At 35.7% G+C, this 20,751-nt stretch overlaps 1 protein-coding gene and 1 non-coding gene across 4 annotated transcripts in view; both read left to right on the forward strand.

Annotated features, from left to right (window-relative positions):
• The window catches only part of KCNQ5 (potassium voltage-gated channel subfamily Q member 5), a 514,433-nt gene that overhangs the window by 77,265 nt on the left and 416,417 nt on the right, over positions 1 to 20,751 (forward strand). The gene's annotated exons all lie outside the window — the stretch shown is intronic.
• Positions 9,869 to 9,974, forward strand: LOC132668101 (U6 spliceosomal RNA). Its single transcript, XR_009605469.1, has one exon. It is a non-coding gene; the product is annotated as a U6 spliceosomal RNA (small nuclear RNA).

The following is a 20,751-nucleotide window of genomic DNA, read 5'->3' on the forward strand; positions in this document are numbered from 1 at the left end:
TTTCTGTTTAAGTTTGAGAGATTCTGATAAATTTAATAATTTATAAAATATCTTGTTATAATTGAATTTTAAAAGATGTCTGTTTAAAGAATCAAAAAAAGATATATTCACTCATCCATTAGACATGTACTGGTGCTTTCTCTTTGCCAGACACTGTGGTAGACACTCAAGATGGAGAGATGAATTACAACTGTAATTCCTCAGAGATTTGCAGTACAAAGAGTGTAAATAAATCTATAACCAAATAAATACAATAGAAATAGTAAATGTTATGTAAATGTGTGTACAGGATATGGTAGAAGCATGAAGATAGTGACCATACTTGCCCATGGCCTCATGATAGGTTCTAAAATATTTATTATATATGGTATAATATATTTATATAAATGCATGTCTTTATAGTTGCAAAAATCTGAGAACAAATGTTAATGTCTGTGTATGTACATATTCATATTTTCAATCAGTTATGAATATCAGGCCATAATGGTTTGTTTCATATTTTTCTCATGCCCAAATCACTTCTTGATATTATATTAAGCAAATGAGAAAGCACATCAACTCCATTAAGCAATTAAATCTTTATTTTAGTAAATTCCTATGTGGCACAATAAACTGGTGTCGTGATGGCCTTGAAAGTATCAAGGTACCTTCCTAAAAGATAGATTTTCTATAGTAATCTGCAAGTATCATCTTTCTATGTTCCTTACCAAAAGAATAATACAACCACATGTAATATTTTTCTATGCTCATTAATATTCATAAACATGAAGATACCCACACCAGCATAACCATCCTGCCTGTATTGTACTTAAGCTATTTTAGGGAAAATGTATTAACTTAATTGTTTCCTGGTGTCCATAACGGGGAAAGAGATGTCTAGGTAACATGGTCATATAAACTGTGAGTGTGTGTGCATTTGTGTATACCCATTTAGACATGTGTACCACCTAGGGTTTCCAATTGGGAATGGCAATTCAACTTCATAAATGCTTTTGTATGTGTATTCACAAAGCCACCTGATTCTCTTTAAAGTATTACCATTTCCATTACTAAATGTGAAATCTTAAATCACAGATGTTGCCCAATCCACTGGAGAACCAGTGTTGATACTTTTTTTGTTAATATCAGGGCAGAAAGCCTAATTAAATTAATATAAATCAGTATCGATTTGTATCAATAATAAAAGTGTTCTGTATGTGAAAATTCTGCCTTCGCTGGCAGGCATTATCCAGTTTTTGATTATGTTTGTGTGTGTGTGTGTGTGTGTGTGTGTGTGTATGCGTGCATGTGTGCTTATTTCAGAACTTTTTAAAAATGACATCATTATATGGTATATCTGGATATAGTAGGAAATGAAATAAAGTTTATGTTCATCAATAGAAATGAATATTATTGAAAAATATCCAAAAATAGCCCTTAAGATAAATTATAACTAAGATAAAATGCTTAGGAATGTTTAGTTCATTCCATGATTCTCCTGGAATTTAAAGTATACATTAATCAGAAGATAGTTAATCAAGGACAGAATAGAAACGAGTTACCAATTAAAAATTTTATATGTATATGTTTAATTGTTCAGTAGCTATAAAACTGACTAATAAAATCTGAATCAAAAATATACTTTTTCTACTAGCACTCCAAAGCAAGTGGACAAGTGTTCAGAGTTTATAGCTGACATAGTATTTACTCAATCAGCTAGTACAGTCAACAGTCTGACTCTGACCTTTTACCCAAAATCAGCTCCAAAACTATATAGCTCTTCTTGTTTTCAGATTCAGACCTTCCCCTCCATTTCTCTTATCAATCCTAAAGCTGTCATCCCTACCTTTGTTGAGTCTCATCATCTGCTGTTAAACCACTCATCCAGAACTTTAGACTGCTTTTAAGGAAATCAATTTTTAAGAAATACACCTCCTGCTTAGCCAGACCTTCTATTTCCCCCCCATCGACATCCTGTCATATTTCCAAAGTAACTGCCTTCTATAAGCTCCTAAAGAGTTCTTACCTTTTATCTATTTCTTTAGTTTCTCTTATACTCTTTTTACCCAGATTTTTGCTTTGGACCTTTGTGAATATGTTGTCCATGACACCCGAAATGTACTTTCCTCTTAATATTGTCTTTCCAAATCTCATCCAGTCTTCAGAGCCCATGCCCAGTCGTGCCTTTAAGAAATCTCCCCCATGGGTTCCCCTCTGGATACTCTTTTAAGTCACTCAGGTATTTATTAGCAATACAGGACATCTAGAACTAGTGATAAAGGTTTTCTATTGTACTCCAGTGATACTGTCTCTGTAACATGGACTCAACATTTTAAGAGAAGAAGCCATGTCATATTCTTCTCTTAATCCTCATTAGAACACAAAAAGACATAACAGGTCCTCAAGAAATACTCATTTATTGAGTGTAGATTACAAGGATCATTATGAAACTTTAAAGCAGTAGTTTTCAATCAGGGGCAATATGGGACATTTGGCAATGTCTGAAGACATTTTTACTTGTCCCAGTTGGGAGGGAGATCCTACTGGCGTCTAATGAGCAGAAGCCAGGAGTGCAGCTGAACATTCTAACAGTGCACGGGAACACAACAAAGAGTTATCCCAACCCTCCAAAAGTCAGTAGCGCTGAAGTTAAGAAATCCTGCCAAAATAGGTGTTAAATTTCACAGTAAACAATCTAAGATCTTATATATTTCCTCAAAAGCAAGAACCTTTAGGGATTAGGCCATGGAATGCCATTGTATGCATTTCTTCTCTTCTTACCACTGTTAATGGAAGATCAAATAAATGTTCCAAAGACAGCCAGAGGTGATTTAAAAACACTTCATTAAATATTCACATGGCTACCAACACAATAAGATCCAACAGAAACTGAGTCTACACCACATTTATCAAAACATGGTAGGGACCACCTTATTCCTTTTATTACAACTTTCTTCATCCTAAATTTACTCTGATCTGTGCTCCTCAGCAGTTTTTACTCATTCTTATTCATATTACCTTCTGTTTTTGTCAACATATGTTTTGATATTGAAATTGTAATTACAACTAAGTGTCAAAGCATTCATAAATTTGACTTTTTGCATGTATTAACACATATTTCATATGTATTAAGATATGAAATTAAAGGGAGTCAGGGTAGGAAAAAATTGAGAAAAAATTTGAAATGTGAAAAGGAAAATTCTTTCAGATGTTCTTAAAGACATGAAATTATTCAGAATTTTACCTTATTGCAAAGAGAGAAAAAATATTAGATTTGAACTTATTAAACAAATACTTTTTTTCAAACTTTCTTCTAAATGGAGGGACAAATCAAAATAGCAAAATTATAGTTCCTCTTTTGACTCATGTAGTTTTCAATAAGTAGTTGGGTTGCTATCAGGGTATTTTTGGAGAGAAAGGACGTGATTCTCTATGGAATTACAAATATTACATATAATGTTATTGTTGCACCTATTTGTGACACATTCAAAAATAATATATTACCTAAATATAATATTGATCAGTTTTCCTCCCTTTCAAAATCCTCCAAAAATAAAACAAGCATAGAAAAAATTACTTGGTTTGGAGTAGGAGTCACTCTAAATGTGTGCTTTTATTGCCTTGTTTTTAAGACCTTTATTTTAATCCATGCAAAACATCTAAATAATTTAGTTCTGGAATCCCATTCATTGGCAAACTAAAAGACCATCCAAATAAATAATAATCTGGGATTACTCTTGGTCCTTGGAAAGGAAATATTTCTAGAAATAAAAATACTGTTATTCTCTTTTTCCTGTAATTTTCATAGCACTCTGATGGCAGTTTTATGGCCACTAACAGAGATTTGGCCCAGAAAAGCATGTTTAAACTGAGGGTGCACCCCTGCTAAATCAAAATGAATTGTGAAATAGCTAGAAATGCCACAACTTCTCTTCATGTTCTGCAAATTGTTTCAAGATGTTTTCTATAAACTTGCACTACTTTTGCTTTTATTTCTTTTTACTCATTCATTCAGCAAATATTTACTAAAAATAAATTTACTAAGAATTTACTAAGAATATAAAAAAATATCCCATGTACCAGCCACTAGTCTTACATGCCCAGTCACTGGTAAGCATGGGCACACATTCTTCCTGTTTGACAGAGATTACAGTCTGATAGGGCAAGTAGATAAAGATCAAATAATTATATAAATAAAGACATTTTTTTATTCATTCAGGAAACATGCATTGAGTGCCTCCTGTTTTTCCAAAATGTTCTAGACTTGGAGGACACAGTGCCAAAACCTAAGAAGCTGACCTTCTGGCAGGCAAAAAAACAGTAAGCAAATAAAAATAGATAGATGTTATCATGACAGGTGGTACTATGAGAAAAATTAAGTTATATGAGGGCATAGAAGATTTTGGGGATTGGGGTAATATGTTTCAAGACACAGTGGTCAGGAAATGTTAGAACAGAGACCTGAATGAAGAAAGAGAATGAGTCATGAGAAGAGAATTCCAGGCAGGAAGTGACTGACATATTAGGGAATCCACAAGGGAAATGGGGTGAGTGAGGGAGAGTGGTAGAAGATGAGATCAGAGAGATAGGAAGGGGCTAGATCTTTTATGTGGCAAATACCTTTGGTTATTACAAACTGTGCAGAGTGCTTTATAACAAATACCAGTGTTAAAAAAAACAGATAACTGAGAGCCTAAACTAACCTGGGGAATTAGAGAAGGCCTCTGTTGGGGATTAAATTGTGTCCCCCCAAATTCATATGTTGAAGTTTTAATTCCCCAATGTGATCATGTTTGAAGATAAGGCCTTGAAAGAGGTAATTAGGTAAATGAAGTAGAAGGGTAAGATCCTAATCCAATAAGACTGGTATCTTTATGAGAATACAAAGAGGTACCAGGGACCCATGCACACAGACAAAAGGCCATGTTAGGATTCAGTGAGAAGGTAGATGGCCATTTGCAAGCCAAGGAGAGGTGCTTGAGGAAAAACAAAACCTGCCAACCCTTTGATTTGGACACCTAGTCTCCAGAATTGTGAGAAAATAAATTTATATTGTTTAAGCCACCCAGCCTGTAATGTTTTCTTACAAAAGCAATAGCAGACTGATACAGCTTCCATGCGGATGTGACCTTTGGGCCAAAAACTGAAGGAAATATAGGAGTTAACCACTTAAAGTAGCGTAAGGTAACAGTATGTGCAAGGACCCTATGTTTGAAAAGCATATAGTGTGTTCGAGATTCCAAAAGCCTGTTGGCTGCAGCTCTGAGAGCAAAGATAAGAACCGCACATGGAGAGATGGAAGAGGTTGAGGGAAGGTAAATCATACAAGATCTGGTAGGCTCTCTGAAGGATTTTGGCTTTTATCTTAAAGGGGCTCATATGATCAAAAAGATTTGGCATTTTTAAACATCATCTGGTTATGGAAAATTGGAGTAGGGAAAGAATGAGTGCAGGGAGACCACTCTAAAGTCCCAGAGGGATGGTGAAGTAGACTAGACTGGAAAGGAAGCAATAAAGATGGAGAGAAGTAGATAGTTGCGGATGAAGCTGACAGGACAAGGATTACTCCTACATCTTTGGGCCTTGCAGATGGAAGGAAGTTGATTCCACTCTTGAGATAGGGAACACTGAATTCATAATTTTATCTCCAAACCTAATCAGTTCCATTTTGAACATGTTGAATTTGAGATGCTTCTAAAATATCCAAGTGGAGAATGAGTAAGTGGATAAATCTGGAGCTCAGAAAACAGATGGAAGCTGGAGATATAAGCTTGGGGTTCACCAGCATATATATAGTAATTGAAACTTGCTGTAGTTTCAGTTCTCTAGAGACAGGGATTTTATTTGTTTTGTTCACAAATGTATCCCAGGTGCATGGAACAGTGCTGACATATGGGAGGCACTCAATACATATGTGTTGAATGACTTAATTAATAGATTACCTACAGAGAGCATTTCATATGAAAAGAGAAATAGGTCTAGAATGAAACCTTGAAGAAACATTCATAGGCTGGGTAGAACTTACAGATATACAACGAAGGAACAGTCAGAAGAAAATCAGTAAAGTCTGAGGTAGGTACGTGTAGCCAGAGGAAGAGTGCTTCAAGAAGAAAGGTGAGTTCATCCTCTGCAGTGAGTGGCATGCAGCAGCAAGCGTAGCCCATGAATGAACACTTCTGAATCCTAACAGCTTTAAAATACTTGAATTTATTTATCACTGTTGTCAATCTTTGAATCAAAAAAGATTTGATTTCTTATGTGCAGGATTTACCTCAGATAATAACAGTCTCTTGGAACCACATCTCTGACACATTCCCAGCATGGGTGTGTATATAATTTCATCATCATTCCATGCATTAATTTATGATCATAACGACAGTTGCAAATAATGTATTTGAGTAATGGAACACCAGTAGCTTTTCTTGACAAATGCATTTGAAGTCTTCTCTCTGGATGAAAACTCAACCGCTTTTTGCCTTACTATCTCCTCCCCTCCCTCTTTTTATTTCACTCTGTGCTTCCCTACACTCTGCATAACAAAGACTTTATTAGCTTCATGAATAACCACATGATAAGTCATAATTAAGACCTGAATAAATGGTAAAAAAATAATTTTATTTCACTACCTGTATACTGTCTACAAAAAATGTAGACTGGTTAATTAATTAATTTATTAATTTCCAAAGTTATGAGTATATTTTGTGTAATCCTAGTTATTCTCATATAGATTCTCCACCTTGCAGAAGAGCTATATGGAACCATCTGGGGACATTTCTTATTCTCATGACCATAGTTTTCTTATAGCTGAATTAGGGTCATGGACCTCAACTGAGAGATCAAGAATATTCAGCAGAAAATCCTGCCTCTCCATTTCTTCTGAATGGCCTCTTTCTTGAGGTAGATGACCCACTTGACTCTTATTCATTACTAGCAATAGAAAGAATAAGGAGAAAAGTCATTAAGTAGTCCTTGGTTTTGATCCCAACTGTGGATTATAAATATTTAGTTTAAGGATAGTTCTGTTTCTTCCTCCCTGCTTTATTTTTCTTCAATACACTTATCCTACTTGAAATTTTATTATATGTTTTTTACTTTATTTGGTCTTGGATTATCTTCCAACGGAAAATAAGAACAAGACAAGAACATTGTCTCTCTCAGCTTTGCTGCATCCTCACACTCAAAACTATGCCTGACATATTGCAGGAGCTCAGTAATATTTACAGGATAAATAAATAAGTAGATACTTAAATCCTGATGGCGGGAAGTAGATATAAAATGCTGATTGAGTTTGCTATTTAGCATGAAATGCAATTCTTGATATCAAGTCACACATTTGAAATATAGGCAAACTTTTTGGCTTTGGATTTAACATCTTTAGCTGACTTCTCCTAAGCACCAGCCCCACATTGGATGTTTCCACATGAAGATCCAAAAGGTGCTTTGAACTCAAGGTATCCCACCCAATCACCCTTCTTTTTGTTTTCTGCCCCCCACCCCCCACAACCCTCACACCTCTTCCTCCTCCTCAAGGCCTTCTTATCACCTTTTACCTACCTGCTCCTTTGAGTTATAAAATCCCTCTCCTTCTGATACCCAACCTCTCAACCACATGGCCCCTGTCATGATTCATTGGATAACTCCCCTTTCCTGACAGTTGCAAGGCCTCCTAAGGACTTCTGGTGCCTCTAGTCTCCCTTTTTTTCCAGTCGATATTCCATATTCCAGATATTCCACACTTAGCAGTGTGAATATTAGCTAATCAATAAAAAACATTAAGTTTATTGTGTGTGCATTCTAGGTTCAAGGAATAGTCTAAGGCCAAATGGGGTTCTTTGTCTTACATGAGGGCATAAAGACTAGATATGCTCATGTCACTGTCCTTCTCAAAAGTGTTCAAAGACATTTTCCCATTTACATTCAGTAAAACTTAATCCCTTAAAATGATATTTCCAAACTCTTTTGCCTTCCTAGTTTTATATCCAATCCTTCCTATGACCCTAAACACAAGCACTCTACATAATTCCTGTATTGTTTCTAGAAAGGGTATGCACTTCATCTTGAGTTGTGACTTTCTTCATCTCATCCCTCTGACTGGAATGGACTCCTCTTTCCCCTTACCCACATGATAAGATCCCTTTCATTCTCAGATGCCTAACTGAAATCTGCTCACCTATGAGCCCTTTTCCACCACCACAGGAAGAATTACATCTTTTCTGTTTGCTCACAGCCTTCATTTAGTCCTCTGTAAGAGCACTTATATGTGCTATGGAGTAGGTTCTGAGCACCTTAGAGACATATGCTCCTGGTGAGTTCATTTTTTGTTTAAGGGATCTTATTACTAAGCCTTAATTTCTCTACATATTTGAGATTTCAAGTTCGTATCAAATAATGTCTTTCTAAAGTATTCCTACCTTTCCTCCGATATGTTCTATTAAGTGCTAGCCATGATTGTGCAAACTACAATAACTGCTATGCTCTATTTCTCTAAAGTTCTCCATCCTTGAGCTGTAGCAATGAGCAGCTTTTTATAGCCCATTTGGTAGGAAGACTCACACCGTCTTTAGAGTTCAAAATGGAAATGGATCCTCCACTGCGCTGAACAGATCCTCATAGAACGTCCTGTGCAATATGGCTAAATACTTTGCTTTCCCTTTTTTTTGCTAATGTAGCTCAGGAGCAGTTGCTTGTGTACTTTATGCCTAATAATCATGTGGTTACAAAAGGACATGCAAAAATCTCTTTTTGTCATAAATATAGATAGTGGTAACCTCGGGTATTATTTGGTAGCTAGGGTGATTTCACTAATGACCAGCAGATACAGAGCTTAATTGTCAACTGATATATGTCAGAACTCCATATACTGGCTAATTTCCATCAGTTTCTAAATGGTAACTGCTAATGTCAAGGCAGTTCAAAAACAGCGAAAACTTGATTTCCCCTTAATATCCTGAGAATCATATTAATGGGCACCAGGGAGTCTGGGCAATAAATCTGATGGATTTTTGCCATCATATTTAGAATACAAATTAATGCTAGAAACAGTTTTCTAACAGGAGATAATAAAGGAAATGGGAAAACAAAAATAAATGTTACAAAGAGGAAAAATACAGTCTCTGTGAGCAAATTAATTGCTTTTGTAAATTAGATGGAACTTTTTAAATCTAGGCAAGAGTTTTAAAATTATATGATTTAGCTAAATTAACATAGTATTTGTTCCTACCATCAAATATTTGTCTTTCTGTTGGGGCCAAAATTGATGTTTAAATATGTTTTATGACAAAGAAGTGGTTGCCAAATTATTTACTAGTGAATATTTCTTTAATTGGACTGAGGTAAGTGAGAATGTGATTCATCCCTAAAGTGGCCAATTTCAGGCAGGGTGGGTGTGAAGACTGACTCCCATCTCTATACCTACCAGTGAGATCATTAGAGACATGCAGTGTTTGTAGCACACAAACTGGACAGTATCTGGGTGTGTTCACAGTACAACTACACAATACGGGTTCTGCCAACCTGTCCCAAATCCTCAGGCCAAATCCCTTGAGGCCCTGGCTTTCACCTTGCAGATTTTGGCTGTTAATGACAGTTACAATCTTGTATACCAAAGGCTTTCAGAAAATGTTTGTGCTTTGATTATGACAAAGACTTTCTTGCTACAGAGGTTTAGACAAGGTTCTGAAGCATAAGATGAAATGGGTAATGAGCAGAAGAAGCCAAATGTAATTTTGCTGAGACCAATTCCTGCCTTCACATGGTAGTGAGTCTCCTTGGTTTCTCACTAAAATGTGAAGAGGATGGATCCTCTCCTTGGCCAAGGACATGTACTTGCTTAATAGTGTATGTAATTTACTTTGTTGGGTTTTTTTTTTAATAAAAATTGTATATACTTGTGCTCACTTTGGAAGTATATGTACTAAAATTAGAATGATATAGAAAAGGTAGCATGACCCTCGCACAAGGTTGACATGTAAATTTGTGACGCGTTCCATAGTTTTATAGGAAATATAGTTAATAATATCTAACAACTATGGTGACAGATGGTAGCTAGATTTATCTCGGTGATCATTTTATAATGTACATAAATGTTGAATCACTATGTTGTACACCTGAAACTAAATTATATGTCAACTACACTTCCATTTAAAAAAGAAATTCACAAACAATAGGTGTTTAAGAGTTCCCTTACACATTTTGTGAAGTTGAACCAGACAATTTGAGAGTAAAGTGGCTAACTTATTCCTCTCCAATAATCCACATAAAATATAATATTGCTAAGTAAATTCTATTCCTAGGCCAAAAAAATATATATTTAAGATGTATAACATTGTGTTTTGATGTACATATATACTAGTGAAATGAATACTATGGTCAAGATAATTATCCATCTCACATAATTACCTTTTCTGTGTGTGTGTGGTGAGAGTACCTAATATTTACTCTCAACAGATTTCCAGTACACAGTGCTGTGTTGTTAATTATAAGTGCCATACTATACGTTAGATCTCTAGATCTTATTCATCCTGCAGAATGGCTTACTTTCAAATATAGACACATATAAATTAAAAAGGGGAAATCAATTATAAAATCACATTTATAAAACATCTTAAAAATAATTCTTGTGGTTTACGCTATTGTATTTTAATGATGATTAATCTAATACTATGAAATTATAATGATACCTCTTACTGAGTTCTTAAAAAGAATAATTATTTCATAGTATCTGAATATCCTAATATTCTCTCAGTTTTTCAAGTCTTGAGAAATATTGTATCTACAAATAATTTTTCTCCATAGCGTGCATCAAAATTCAGAAGTTCAAGATTGATGTTTGTGGTATAATTACTTTTATATTGTTACATGTAAAATCATGGAAATATGCTTGAGATCATAATTAAGTACCTATTTCAAGTCAATAAGAACTCTTGTACAGTTTGTTAAGGATGAGATACAGTGAGAGAACATTTGACTTGTAATATGAGAGTCCATGCCCAGAAACATTATGTGTATCATAGAAAAAATAATGCAGTGGATTTTATGTTTTATTTTAATTTTGAGAAGTAGATAATTGCTTAATAGATAATTTTCACATGGAAAGTATGTCATATGATTAATAACAGATTAAAAGATAGCTGATAAGCTCATTTTAATATTCTCACACAGTAGTGTTCAAATTTAAATCTTTTGCTGTCTTAAACTTTCCATATCCTTCCTGATGTTTTATTTAATGCAAATATTTTTATAAAATATGCACACATATTTAAAGAAAGTACAATAGCATATTTATAAGAACTTATGATGATAATTTTATGAAAGTCATCTAATAAATGAAACCTCTACTCCAAAGAACTCTTAAATGATATGAAAACATCAAGAAGCCTTGAGGCACCTGGGTGGCTCATTTGGTTAAGTGTCTGACTCTTGGTCTTAGCTCAGGTCTTGATCTCAGGGTCATGAATTCAAGCCCTATGTTAGGCTCTGTGGAGACTACTTAAAAAAAAAAGCATTAAGAAGGATTAGTATCTGGGGTCTTACACAAACAAATAGATAACAAACCACATATGTCTACCTAAAAATTAAAAGCAGTAATATAAAGAATTGGTGGTGGCGGGGGGAAATCTAAGTTGAATTTAAAGAACTAGATCAGATCAAACACAGGTCAATTCTTCTTTTCCTATAGACCTTCTTGGGGACATAGATCCCATTGTATTTAAAATTTGAATACATTTTATTGGCTCATGGATTATTTTAGTTCTGTTATTAAAATTATATTTCACTTCAAAGTATGTCATTTGAAAGATTTGCAGCAATGTCCTATGTCTGATTTCTTTAGGAAAAAAATAATAAAGTCTTAAATGCATCTTTAAGGGATAAGATATTGAGATTCAAAAATACATTTCAGTAAGACAATGTGAGTTGATCTTAATAGTTACCATAATAAGTTTTCTATTTATTCAAGTGATATTGCTATTGTTCAAAATTATTTTAGAGCTCTTCTTTTGGTTTTGCCTTTATAACCAAATTATGAACCACATTAAAAAAATTTCCAGTATGTTACAGTTGCATCTTGTTCTTAACCCAAATGCCATTGCCCACCTTAATTATTTATACTGTTTATCATAAGGGACTCCAAATATCCTTTTATAGCCTCCCACAATAAAATTCATTCTTTGAGTAAATTTAAAAGAATGGGACACAGTTCCGAAGGAAATTTAAAAAGTAATTTTGAAATACTTAAAAGGCTATTCATGAGAATAAATGAATGTATAACCTTATAAAGTAACTATTTTATAAAGGAAATCAATTATTTGGATGTATAAGATATGGTATGTGCATGTAGTCATATGTTTTTATTCATTTATTTACTTATGAATGAACTACCATAATAGTGTGAAAAACTATTCTTAGCATCAAAGAGGCATTTTAAATGTTTCTCTTTTTGTTTTAAGGTTTTTTGCTTAGTTGAATATTCATTTAGCTTTTGTGCAATACCAAACGCAGTGGGTGAAAACCTGCTTTAGAGGCTTCTCCATGGTCTTTAATTGTTCATCTCAACAGAAGCTTTACTTTGTGCGAATTAATTCTGGGCACCACATTTTGTAAAGGCTGGGTCTATAGCCACAAGATTAAATTTATATTCACGTTTTTATGGCATAAACAAGACCACTTATGTTTGGTTCACTGTTTTGTGGCTGTCATATTACTCAGTATATAGTAGGTGTTCAATTACTGTCTCTTGAATGGATGTCAGATGTCAGACACACACAATTTGTCATTTTTAGGTTTTCTAAAAATGTTATTTGAGAGACATGTTCAACTTTGGTGAAACGAGATAAAATTATATTTTAACAAAAGCAATCTTTAAAGAAGAGATTGCAGGGATGCTTATTCATAAAACATATAAACCTCTTCTTCTTTAGCCACTCTTCCCCAGTGCTACCTCAAAGTGGCAATTTAAATTCATTTATGCATTTTATCTACACAATGTTTATTAAACACCTACTATAAGCCAAAGAGTGTTCTAGGGACTGGGAAAATAGCTATAAACAAAATAGAGCTCCCACATAATTTGCATTTTAGTGGGGGCAAATGATGATTCTTGAAGATATTGTAATGTATTCGTGAGCATTGTTTTTGACATTGACAAAATGTGAGTAATGATCCCAAAGCAGTGGAGTCTCACTGGCATAATTTGGTGAGCTTCGTAAACTGTATCACAAAAGAGAGTGCTTTCTACCCAGTTTGAGCAAATGTAGACAATCCGGATGCCTAACACCTAATGTTCTTTCACCAATGTTAAAATGGTTTGCTTGGGGCGCCTGGGTGGCTCAGTCGGTTAAGCGTCCAACTTCGGCTCAGGTCACAATCTCGCGGTCCGTGAGTTCGAGCCCCGCGTCTGGCTCTGTGCTGACAGCTCGGAGCCTGGAGCCTGTTTCAGATTCTGTGTCTCCCTCTCTCTGACCCTCCCCATTCATGCTCTGTCTCTCTCTGTCTCAAAAATAAATAAACATTAAAAAAAATTTTTTTTAAAAAATGGTTTGCTTAAGAGGAATGGTTGACCACTTTGGATTTCTCAGGAGTTGCCAAACAATGTCTTCACTGAGAGGTCATTCTTGGATGACATATGCTTTTAGAAAATAATACATGTGAAGTGTTAGTATAGGAACACTTATTTTTGGTACATTATCTAATAAAGGCTACAGGCTTTGGGCTTTTAATCTTAGTATTAGCCACATATTTAAAGAGTAATGGACAGAGCATCACCTAAGTAAGTCTCTACTTAAAATCCATCTCCATGAGGCTGCCTCTAGATATTTTAATGTGTATTTCAACCACAGAAATAAAAACTGGGTGAATACTTCTGTTTATGCATTCATGAATGAATTTCTCTAAAAACATGAAAAATGCTTCTAGTACTAAGAAGGTTTTTGAAAAATTATTTCAATTAAAGGCCATTTGTTGAGTAGATATTCACTCAGCTGTTGCACTACAGTAGTAACAACAGTAGCTAGAATCTGGCCTTGGAGTCTTCCCTAGCATGACCTCGCATGACTCTCTTTCTGCCAAACATCACACTGCCAATCCTTAGCTGTAAATCTCTAGAGGGCAAAGACTGTATTTTATATGTGTACCCCTTCCAATCCCTACAGCCACCCCAAAACATACACAGTGCCTCATGCATGGAGTACCCGTATGTTTTTACAAATTGGTTTTGGTTAAGAGCTATAAAGAACCCTTTCTTCTTCCTTGCTTTCTATTGCTAAAAATTTCCCTTGAGTAGCTTTCCTGAAAAACTGAGGTTGCCCTGGCAGCAAGCATTTACTTTTTTTTTTTCTAAATTTCTTTTGATAACTGGGATCTTATAAAAGAGTTCCTCTGAACTGATCTCTAAGAGAGTTTGAATAGTTATGTCACAAACGTGGGCCTCATCCTTTGCTGGTCTGCCTACTCTGCTTGCCACTTTTCCATCAGCAGTTGGTGGCATTCAGCAGCAGCTGCCTTATCTTTATCTTGCTTTTCACTTGAAGATTTGGGAGCTAAGCCAGGTCTTGAGATTGTTCCCTTCTGCTCCTTTTTACGGTCTTATTTGAAATCCTTTCACATACTTGGGGGGTGCCCAGAGAAGGAAGGACAAAAAAATGAGTTTCTCCCTACTCCCCAACATAAGTCCCATTTTAAGCCTGCTTTTGTAATTACTAGTATTTCATCAGTTGCTCTTTTTGTATTGAAATATAAAAACAATCAGGGCGCCTGGGTGGCTCAGTCGGTTAAGTGTCCAACTTTGGCTCGGATCTCGCAGCTCATGAGTTTGAGCCCTGCGTTGGTCTCTGTGCTGTCAGCTGGGAGCCTGGAGCCTGCTTTGGATTCTGTGTTTCCCTCTCTCTCTCTGCCCCTCCCCCGCTCACGCTCTCTGTCGTCTCTCTCTCAAAAATAAATATACATTAAAGAAATTTGAAATGCAAAAATATTCTGGCTTTGTTTTCTAAAAATAGCTTCTAAGAAATGGTTCAAACATGGTTGTAAAATGGAATCAGTGAAAAAGAGATACTACTGGGATCAGAGGAAAGGATATTCATTCATTCATTCATTCATTCGTTAAAAAACTGTTAAACATCTACTATTTGTTTGGATCTGTAGGGCATACAAAGATGAACAAAACATAATTGTACTCCCTTAAAACATGCAACCTAGGTGGATAAATTGGAATCCTGCCCTGTACCAGCAGGTATCTGAACTCCACTCAGAATTTTAGACCCCTATACTATGCTAGGTTTCAGATGGAAAAGTATTATTCTTCCCCTGGAGAAGTATTTTGAAAGACTACTATAGTCTCCCTTCCCCAAAGATGAAGGACACTGAGATGGAAGACAGAAGCAGAGATCTCTCCAAGACATTAGGCATTCCTTGCTGTTCCATTCTACCTGCTACTTCCCGAAATAACCCCACTAGGAAGCCTCTTCTCTCATATGTTCTTCTGAGTACACCCCAAACTTCTTACATAATGAAAAACAAAGAGAATTAAAAAAAATTTAACTAACTGAAGTCCAGCTATGTGCCATCAATATTTCATTCAATTCTTACACCAATGAGATGAGGCAGATATTTTACTAGTGAAAAATCTGGGTACTGAACGACCAAGCCTAGTCAGGATTCAAAACCAGGTCCATGTGACTCCAAAGTCATACACATTTTTAAAGTTATAACTTTGTGGCATCCTTTGATGCCTTCCTATGAAGCTTTGATGTCCTTCCTATGAAGGTGGCATCTTTTCTTGGTGGTGGTGGCCCAGTGGGCCCTTTGTGGGTAGCTCTTCTAGGTTCGTCTCTTGTCTCTCTGGTTACTCCCTTCCTTCCTTGAACAATTCCTCAGGGTTTGGGCAGCACAGTGTTACTCGGTCAGCATCATCTCCAGAACCTTCTAGTGTCGGCAGCAGTTTTCCAGGCCTCTCCCAAGGCACTTCCTTAAGGACTGACACCCTCATCTTGGGCCCTGCTGGCTTTATGACATACGACCAGGATCTTTCACCCTTGTCCCAGACTACTGAAGGATGTAGCAAGAATCTCCTCTCTCTCTTAATTCCCATCCTTCCTATGCCTGATGTATAAGTAAAGCCTGGTGGTGACTCAGTAAATGTTGAGTCAGTGTTAGAGATTTGATCCAAATCCGTGTATTTGTCTGGCATCCAAGGCAGCACTCACTATCATTCCACCATTTGGTCTCTGGAGTGTCCTTTGCCCCATACCAAGGAGCTTCAAAACCTGTGCTTTTGAGTCATTGTGTCAGCTTTTTATAATCTTACTATTTTCTCCATTGCTTTTTACTTCTATAAAAGTGAGTGCACAGCTCACTTAACCTTCTGGTAGGTTTGCTGCTTTTAATCTGTCATGGAATGGATGCTTTTTCATATTTTACCTAAAATGAGAGATGACAAGACTCCTAGGGCAGGACTCCTCTGCATTCACTTAAGTTTTTGAATCTATCAAATTAATTGTTGTCTGTTCCAAGAAGTTTTTTTTTTTTTTTTGCTTCCTCCTTTACTCTCAACTATATCATATTATTCATGTTGCTGTATTCTTGGAATAAGTGGTAAAGGATATTTTCTTTTCCCTTTGTTCCCACAGATTCTAGGCAAGTTTTGAGCATGCAATTTTCTTCAATTTCTTTCTTATTTAGCCACTTTTCAGCAAAAGAGGTTTCTGCTAATACGTGCAAGTCCCTTTTCAAGGAAACCATGATCAAATCAGTGTGGAGTGATATGTGATGTTTGATGTGACTCATAAGTGCTATAATCATGAAACTCTGGAAGTTTGAAACAGTGAGGGTCTTAGAGATTATTTTGTCTGGTCCTTTTATTTTCAGGTCAGGAAAATGTAGACCATGAAGATGAAGGGCTATGTTCAAGATCCCAGAGATAGTGCTCCGAGAGCCAGGATAAAACCCCAGCCTCTGCTTCTTAGTTCATTGCCTCTCTCTCTCTCTCTCTCTCTCTCTCTCCACTCTTATTTCTTCTCCTTCCTAGAGAGAATCAAGTATATCTATTAAATGATTATACAACTCATATTTAAATTTATGAGTACAGTAGTTACTATCCTTTGGGTTAGCATCCTGCAGAGGAGAAAGCCACAAAGTAAGAAGTGTATAAATTTAGAAGCCAGAAAGACAGTGACCAAATACCAGGTCTGTCATTTTCTGGCTGTAATATTGGACAATCTGTTTAATTCCCCTAAACTTCAATTTTCTCATCCATAAAATGGTTATAATAATAACCATGGAGTGAGAGTTAAATGAATTGAGTTAAATAGTGCTGAGAACAATGCCCGGCCTACAGTAATGTGTCCAATAAGAGAGATGCACAATTATCATATGCCTTCTTCTCTTTTATATAAAGCAAGGAGATTTTCTCCCTTTATATTTAAAATAGTGACTTTTTCTTGTATTAAGGTTACTTTAGATTTTTGGTAAGTCCTACAAACAAGTTTGTAAATAGGTTTAAGTATGCATTTGATTTTCATGGTTTGTTTTTCTTTAATCCAGATCTGATTCTCTGCATGGAGTGGCAAAGAAATGAGTGTATACTTACAAAGGATTTTTAAGTGTCATAGACCAGCATTTCTCAAAGCACGATCTTAGAACACCTGCATAAGAATCACTTGGGTGGTCATTTGAAAAAAGGAAGATTCCTGGACTCCACAACAGACCCAATGAATGAGAATCTCTAATGATGAAGGGGTCCAGGAATCTGTTTTATGACAAGCTAAGTATGATTTTTATACACTCTTAACTATTGAGAACCACAGCTATAGATGAATCATCCTAAATGTCAGATTAGTCAACCTAAAATATTACTTTTAATTTCCTTGTTTAAATAATCTTTAGTAGTTCTTGGTACTCTCCAGTTTGGCAAGGAGGGCCATCAGGTTGTGTGAACTTGCCTATTTAGTCTTGTGATAGGCTGAAAAACGTCTTCCAAAAGATGTCCACGTCCTAATATCTAGAATCTAGAAGTAGAGTACCTTAGAATATGGCAAAGGGACTTTGCAGATGTACTTAAATTAAGGATTGTGCAGTGGACATTATCCTGGCTATTGAGGTGAGCCCATGTAATCACAATGGTCTTTATAAGAGAGGCAGGAGTATCAGTTAATATGTGAAGATAGAAGCAGGAGATTAAAGTGATGACAGGGAGGGGTACTGAGCCAAGGAAGGTATGCAACTGCTAGTAGCTGAGAAAGAAAATTAAACAAATTCTCCCCTCACAGCCTCCAGAAGGAACCAGCCTTGCTGACACCTTGACTTCAGCCCAGTGAGAGTGATTTTGGACTTACAATCTTAGAACCATAAGATACTAGATATGTGCTATTTTAATCCAATCTACTTGTGGTAATTTCTTGCAGCAGCAATAGAAAACGAATACCTTTGTTTTCTCCAAGTACTCATCTTTTCTAGTCTTTGGCTCCTCTCTTGGTGGTCCTTGCCCTCTCCCTGAACATAGTCTTATGCTTTCTCATCTCTGAGCTGTGCTCACTTGCCACCTGGCATGTTCTTTTTTGTTGTTGGTGTTCTCCTTCTGTCTGTTATTTGACCACTTTTTCAAAGATCCTTTCTCCTATTTGCATAAAAACCTTCCTTGATCCTCCCAGCCAGGAGTGATTTTCCCTTCTCTGACGTTCTAAGGCAATCAGGACCTGTGCAATTTATTGTGCACCCGATAATGAAAGCCTGCATCCAGGAATGGGTAAGCACAAAATCTCTCAAATCAGAACTCCTAGATGTAAATCCTGATTCTACCACAACTACCTTAGAGAAGTTTCTTAAGCCCTCTAAGTCTCAGTGTCTATTTCTGTCAACCTCATAGGACCATGAAGTCTAGAGATGCTTCACATAAAAGTGAATTGGCATGGTAGCTAAATCAGAGTAATGACTTTTAAATGTGTTGGTGATAATATGAAGTATCGTTCAGTATATCTCTGATTATCATCTTGAAGGGCTATTCAACCACACTGTTTAAATTTTAATGTGCTTGTGGTTTGTTTCTGTATCTGTTAACTCTATGGAAATAAGCATGATAATAAAACAACAGTAACAATAATAGCAAAGTGAAATAATGAAAGGAGCATGATTTTGGAAGACTTTGTTTTAGTTCTGGCTTCACAATTTACTGGCTGTCTTGAAAGAAAGTGAGTTTCTTCAAAAAAAAAAGAAGTTGAGTGTCTTCTTCTGTAAAATGGGAATAATAATGGTATTTACCTCTTAAAATTGATTTTGGGATTAAGTCAAATGATCAATTTAAATCTTAGCACCTAGAAGATGGTGAGAGTTGAATACATGTTAACCATTGTTAATGGGAATCAGTTATTCAATTTTCTTTTTACTTGTCTTTATTCTGTTATTAATCTTGATATTCCTGGTACTTTATATATGGCAATAATAAGATAAATGGGAGGAAGAAAATTGGGTATATGTCTAATACATGGTGCTTGGCTATCAAATGTGTTACAGACTATGAGTCCCACAAGCTTTTAGGGCTTGCTGTTGGTGCAATACTCAAATGACAAAAGTGTGCAAGAAACACAAAACTTGGCTACTTTCTTTCCTCCCTCCCTCCTTACCTCACTCTCTCCCTCTCTCCCTTTCTTCTTTCCTTCCTCTCTTTCATCTCAGGTGATTGTATGAATAGTTTGGTATTTTAAATACTTTGAATACATTAGATTTTGGAACCATTTTTGCAAGAAAAAAAAAAAAAACCGTGATTCAGTACATTGCCATTCATCATTACCTTCCCTTTACAACCTTTCATGCTATTTTAGTACAGATGGGAGCTCTCCTTATCCCAGCTAATTTGAATTCATTTTTCAAATGAGAGTTCATGAGCGACTATGCTAAAATTAAGATCTATTACATCTTCTGCACTTCCTTTGTCTGCTAATGTTATAAAATTTTTAAGTAATTGGGTTTCTTTTGACATGATTTCTTATTTAGAAACTCAGGCTTATTTGCGTCTTTTATCTATACATGTTGATATATTTCATATAGATATTTTCTCCCTGGTTGTCCTCTAATTATTTTAGAGAGACTTGGAATTACTCGCTTTTATTTAAGCCTTATAAAATAGCTTCATATCACTAAGGAAATATGATACAAGAATGCTAGGAAAATTTGGTAGTAAATGCTTTTGCCATTCATTAAAAGCAAGAAAGGAAAATGAAACTAATTCCTATAAAAAAAAGTGTACTGAAATGTACTAAATAGATGACTCAGAATTCACCCTTTGTCATTTATTATTTTTAAAGCAAGGAAAGATTACCTCCTCTTATTCCTTTGGCCACTTTTATTCAAAGACTTAATTTTGTAATTTAAGGGATCAAATTTAAAAGACAATTGGGAATATCCCTCATCCTGTGGGATAGTCTCTTTTTTGTGTATTCTTCCTAGAATATAAAATGGCAGTCACAGTAGTTACAGGCGCTCCCTGGAAACCTTTCTTAGTGACCCAGTGCCTTGGAAAATCATTCATTTTGCCTTAAGGAGACACTAACTCTAGACTTAGACACACACACACACACACACAGTAAGTGAATTTAAAATGAGAAATGGAGACTTCATCTGACAAAATAGAAAGTGTTTGCCCTGTTGAGAGATTTATAGCCCCGTGTTCTCTTTGACCACAGTGCACGGAGTGCCATGGCGGAGAATTAAGAGGCGGTGCCGAATGAAAACCATACTACTTTACAGACTTGGTGAGAGTGATTTTACCCACGAATAAGCAACAGTTCA

This window comes from Panthera onca, chromosome B2 (genome assembly GCF_046562875.1).
Source record: "Panthera onca isolate mPanOnc1 chromosome B2, mPanOnc1 haplotype 2, whole genome shotgun sequence".
Classification (NCBI taxonomy): domain Eukaryota; kingdom Metazoa; phylum Chordata; class Mammalia; order Carnivora; family Felidae; genus Panthera; species Panthera onca.